This window comes from Furipterus horrens, unplaced genomic scaffold (assembly GCF_987537825.1).
Source record: "Furipterus horrens unplaced genomic scaffold, mFurHor1.1.pri manual_scaffold_6, whole genome shotgun sequence".
Lineage (NCBI taxonomy): Eukaryota > Metazoa > Chordata > Mammalia > Chiroptera > Furipteridae > Furipterus > Furipterus horrens.
In genome coordinates this window covers 15,178,831-15,184,149 of record NW_028327176.1, presented here as the reverse complement: position 1 = coordinate 15,184,149, position 5,319 = coordinate 15,178,831, and the positions used below count along the sequence as shown (strand labels likewise).

General features: G+C 56.0%; 1 long non-coding RNA gene across 1 annotated transcript; it reads right to left on the bottom strand.

Annotated features, from left to right (window-relative positions):
* Positions 1 to 907: 907 nt before the first annotated feature.
* LOC150005710 (uncharacterized) lies at positions 908 to 4,702 on the bottom strand. The gene is made up of 3 exons (XR_016511699.1): positions 4,530 to 4,702; positions 2,179 to 2,446; positions 908 to 1,464 (listed from the first exon to the last, which is right to left on the bottom strand). It is a non-coding gene; the product is annotated as an uncharacterized LOC150005710 (long non-coding RNA).
* Between the last annotated feature and the right edge of the window lie 617 nt (positions 4,703 to 5,319).

The following is a 5,319-nucleotide window of genomic DNA, read 5'->3' as shown; positions in this document are numbered from 1 at the left end:
CCTCCCTCGGTGCGCGGTTTTCCCATCTGTGAAATGGAACTAATCGCCCTCAGAACACCTCTGCGAGGTACTAATTACTGTCTGCAGGAGACTTTGAGATCTCTGGGTGGAAATATAACAGTAGTACTAATCATGGATAATGACACTCTGTCCTTCTCCAGGGCCTTTCATCCCTGGATCTCAAAGCCTCGCTCCAACCTTAATTAATTCCACAACACCCCAGCGCAGGCGGCTGATGGTCATTAGCCCTATTTTACTGGTGGGGAAACTGAGAGAAGCCAGGAGATTGGCTTGAGGCACACAATAAGCTGGCAGCCCCATGAGGGTTAGAATTCACAGCCCCCCGCCCCTGGGCAAGGCTCAGACCATGTGGGCTTCGGCCCGGCCTGGCTGTGGGCAGGGGGGCTGATGGGGGGCAGCAGAGCCTCCCAGCTCACCGCGGCCCCAGAGTGGCTGCCGAGGGGACCCCAGGCTACTGAGCTCTGGGGAGATGTGGGGATATAGGGGGAGGCCCATAGGCGTGAGTTTTGCTGTCTCAGCCTAGCGATTTGGGAAGAAAAGTAACATTTATAGGGCACCCAGTGTGTGCTGGACGCTGCCCAGAGCACCTTGTGTTATTCAGTCCCATCAAGTAGGGCTCCATGTTGCCAGGGGAGGAAACGGCTTCTTGGAGAAGCCACCGTTTATTCCGGCCTGCTGCGGACCAGGCAGCTCGCTTTGCTTCGCTGTCACTCATACACTGCACAAGTCATCCTGGGACCACTAGGTGCTATTAACCATTATTTTGGAGGTGGGGACACTGAGGCACACAGGGGAAGAATGACTTGCTCAAGGCTGCGCCCTGGGACAGCCTCTCCCTCCCCCCACCCCTCCAGTCCTCAGAGTCCCCCAGCCCCGACTTCCTCCCAGCCCCAGCGGGCAGGTGAGGCTGCGTGAGATCATGTCAGGAAGGACTTTGAAGTGCTCGAGGCAGCGGCAGCAGCCCAGGTCGTCCCAGGGGAAGATGAAAAGTCTCCTGTCCTGGGCTCTGTGTCATCCCACAGGAAGTCCTCCGGAGAATGGACAGAGCAGGGTCACCTGGGCTGACAGGGATCACCTGGGGACAGTGGCCCTGTGAGCTTCCCTTCAGGCCTCTGGGGGAGCCTCCCATGTCCTTTGTGGGGGACTGGGGTCTCTGTCCTGGCCCCATTCTCCAAGAGGGTCTCCTAGGGGAACTCTGAGGTCCCTCCTAGCTCTGACAGTCCCTAATACCCTGGTGCAGAGCCACGCTGCCCAGAATCCTGTCTGCTTTCAGTGATTGCCCCCACGTGTGTTCAAAGACTTCGTCACAGAGTAGATTCATCCTGATGACAGTAGCAGCATCTTGGGAGCTGAGCAGGGTGTCATGGTGGGAGACCTGCCCCTGCCTCTCACAAACATGCTGTATGGTCTGGACGAGGCCTGCCTTCTCCTTGCCTCAGTTTCCTGTTGGTGAAAACAGCAGTAGGCACACCAGTGGAGTAGGGGCTTTCAAAGCCCAAGGAGAGAAATGCGGGGGTCAGAGGGCAAGAGCTGCTGGCGTCATGGCGAGGAGGACAGTGTGCAGAGAGCTCAGCGCTCATGGACTAGAACAGGGTGGGTACGGGGGTTGAGGGGTGCAGAGTACAGAGAGGAGGGTGGAGTGATCTTCGGGTGAAAATGCTAAAAGCTCCATTAGTGGTTTCGCTAATCCTGATAGAAATACTACCTAATGTTTGTACAGCTTTAGCAAAATGCTCTCTCTCCTGGGCTCTGTCTTTCAATGCCCCGCTCCACCTGCGGCAGACGTAGATTAGCACTCACGATGTACAGATGAGGAAATGGAGGCTCAGAAAGATGAAATAATCTGCTCAAGGACACTTGGGTTGTAAGGGGCAGACCCAAGCCTCCAACCCAGGTCTCTCTCTGGGACACACTTCTTCAGGAAGTCCCCCTGGCACCAGTGCAAGGCAGGCCTGTCCAGAGGCTTGAGGGCCTAGGACACCAGTCCTTTCCTGCCTCCTGAGGCCCCTGGCAATGGGGCCCTGGGCCTTTGGGAGGAATCTTGGATGGTTCGTCCAGGGTGCGGCCGGCAGTGGGCGGGGGTGCTGGAGGTTGCTGGTGGCGGGGCAGGGTGGGGCAGGGCGGGCACCGGGAACAGGGTGACCTGGACAGCCTGACCTTGGGTAATTGAGCGAGGCACGCAGCGGTGGTGGTGGTGGCGGCGGCGGCGGGAAGGCTCCAAGATGCCTGGGGGCTGCCTGGCAGAGGCTGGGGGCATCCGCAACTCCTACCCCACTGGGGCCCCTTGGCCACTGCAGGGCAGCTTCCAGGAGGCGATGATCTGATGTTCTGTCTCCCTCCCAGCTTCTCTCCATCGGAGAGCCTGCTCAGACCTGTCCTCCTCACAAAGCACAGTAGCAACTCCCTGGGGCAGAAAATGTCTCTTCTGAAAGCAAGACAAGAGTTTAATTAAGCCCTAAACGCAGAGTTGAGCCTGAAATTAGGGGGTGAAGGGAGGGGGAGAAGGCAATCGAGGACAGGGGGGCTTCAGCTCAGCCCTGCCCTAGCTGAGCAAAACAACCCTGCAAGCAAACATTCACAGAGCCTGAGGGCTCGGTTACAAAACATTTCTGACCTAGAAAAGGGACAATGCCTGTTCCCTTTCCCTCACCCCCGAACTTGTGTTTTGGATAGGTACCGGGGTTCGTGGAGAACTTGGAAAGTGGGAAGAGGGAACCCAGGAAGTCAAGACAGGCTGCCTCTGAGACTATCCAGTCTCTGGGGGGAGGGGGGACCTGTAGGGGGTTCTTGCTGTAAGTGAGGCGGGGCCAGTGGGAGCCCTCCCCACCACGGAAGGCAGGGCTGGCTGGGCTTCAGGTGAGCTGGTCAGAGCTCACACACAGGTGTGCCAGGGTCAGGGCTCCCGCCCAGCGCCCCACTTGGCTTGCCCAGGTGGGCAAAGCTCACTCTGCAACCCAAGGAGGAAGGCAGCAGCCAGCTCTGATGTGCCCGTCTGTCTGGGCACCTGGCTTTAAAGGGACAAAACAGCTTTATGAGTGGCTGTGAGCATTCAGGCAGTGGGCCCTTTGAGTGGTGCTGTGTCCCACCCCTCTCTCCTGTCCACAGGCCTCCCCATGTTGCTACTGAGAGTCCACCCACAGCCTCCGCCTTCACCTGGCAATCGGGCCGCCTTTGCCCTGCAACTTGGGTTTGCTCCTGTTTTGCCAGGAACTAAAGGCAAGGCGAGAAGCGCGGGCAGGCGTGTTATTGCTTGTCTTGAGGCAGAGGCTGTTTCAACAGAGCCACTGAGTGCGTGTAAAAGTGCACGCGTGTAGCTTTGAGGGAACAAGCTGGCCTGGCCCACTGAGGGCCAGAACCTGCTGCAGGTTCTTGGGCTGTAAGGGACAATCTACTAAAGAGGTCAAAGCGGGAGCCTGTGCTGGGGGCCATTGGAAGCACAGCCAGGGTTCAGGCACTAAGCTGACTCCGTTTGCTTTTCCTAATGTGGGTTTTATACTTTGAGCCCCCCCCCCCCCGCCCCCCAAGACAGATGAAAAGTCCTGGGACAGCTTTCCCAGTAGTGAACAAAGGCGTGATCAAGGCATGGTGACCAGGCAGAGGGCCAGGAGAGGCCCCCTCACTCCTCCATGCTTATCCCGCCTCCACAGCAAGCATTTCACAGTTCTGGAGACCTGAAATCCCAAGGGGAGGTGTGTGTCGCCAGGGCCTCTTCTAGTTTCTGGTGGCCCTGGCGTCCTCAGCCGTGCCACTCCAACCTCTGCCTCTGCCTTCACGTCGTCTTCTCCGCTGTGGGTATGATCTCCTCTGCCTCGCTCTAAGAAGGACACTTGTTAATGAATTTAGGGTCTACCCAGGTGACCTAGGATGACCTTATGTTGAAATCTTTAACTTTATTACATCTGCAAAGACCCTTTTTCCAAATAAGGTCACACTCACCGGCTCCGGGGGATTTGGATGTGGACGTATCTTTTTCGGGTCCCCCAGTCACTCACCAGCCTACCCTACCCAGTGGCCAGTCAGCTGTGGTCAGGCCCCTCCGGTGGTGGGAAGCTCGCTACACCATGAGCTGGCTCAGTTCACGTCCAGAAAGGTTTAATTATTTTAAAGTTCTTACTTGGATGGAGTTGAAGTTCTACTCAGAATTAAGCTTTACCCTCTGGCCCTAGTTCTGGCCTACAGAGCCCATCAAATACATCTAAATAAATAAACTCTCTATGCTTACTACCCTCTGCCCTCAATTATAAAACCAGAAGAAGCGAAGAGCCAGCTTAGTTCTGATATCAGGACAGTACACAAGCCCTGGAGTCAGGAGACCTTGAGTCTCTGGTGGCTCCGTTTTCTTACCAGAATGCCAGAGGGCTGGCTGGATCCCTGTTCCCATGGGAAATGCATCCTGAACCTTCACTATGGCACTGGGTAATAAACGCTCTGAGAGGTCCTGAGTACAGAGACCTGCTTAAGTCAGTATTTTCCAAAAAGGAAAACACTGGCCTTTCCTGGACTCCCACCTTCTTTTCTCAGCCCACAGAACCTCCATGCTGCTTTGGAAAAAGCGGCCTCCCAGGATGGCTGGGGGTCTTTTCCAGCATTCACGATCTGCTGAGGGCAAACCAAATGGCGGCGTTCGGTCTTTTGGTCCCAGCTCCAGTTTGTGCTGAGCGTTTTTGCTGGAGGTCACAAATGATCTGTTACAGGACGAGAGTCAAAAATGTGGAAAATGAAAAGCCCCTCCTGCAGGTGCGGACAGCCGGGGCGTGGTTGTGGGCTGTGGTCTCATCACAGGGGTCTGGGTCTCCCTGGCCCCTGTCTGGCACCACGGAGATGCGCCCGTGGGAGGAAGCCAGGGGTGGAAGGAGCATTTCCTCTGCTCTATCCTGCAAGACCCACTGGGATCCAGACCTCACCTTGACCTCAGACTCCGCCTGCTCAGCCCTCCCTCATTAGATAACACTACCTTTGGAGCTGGCTCTTCCAGAAATTTTTGCTGAAGGTTCTAACAAAATCTCTTACCTTTGCTGGGGGTTGAAAATCTCATAGTTGGTGGATCTTATGAAAGGGGAGCAAGAATACCTGGGCCTCCCCAGGGAAAGAGTGTGCTGGTGGGAGAATAGACCCTGAAGGCTGTCTCAAGAGGAGAGCCTGAGGGTGGGTAGGGGCGGGGTGTGGGCTCCAACCCTGGGACCAAGAGAAAGTCTCAGACCTTGGCATGAGCATTAAATAAAGAGAATGGAGTGAACTAAAGAGGCCACCATGTTTATTCCCCTGTCCCCAACTGAGATTACACCTGGGCTGCTGTCC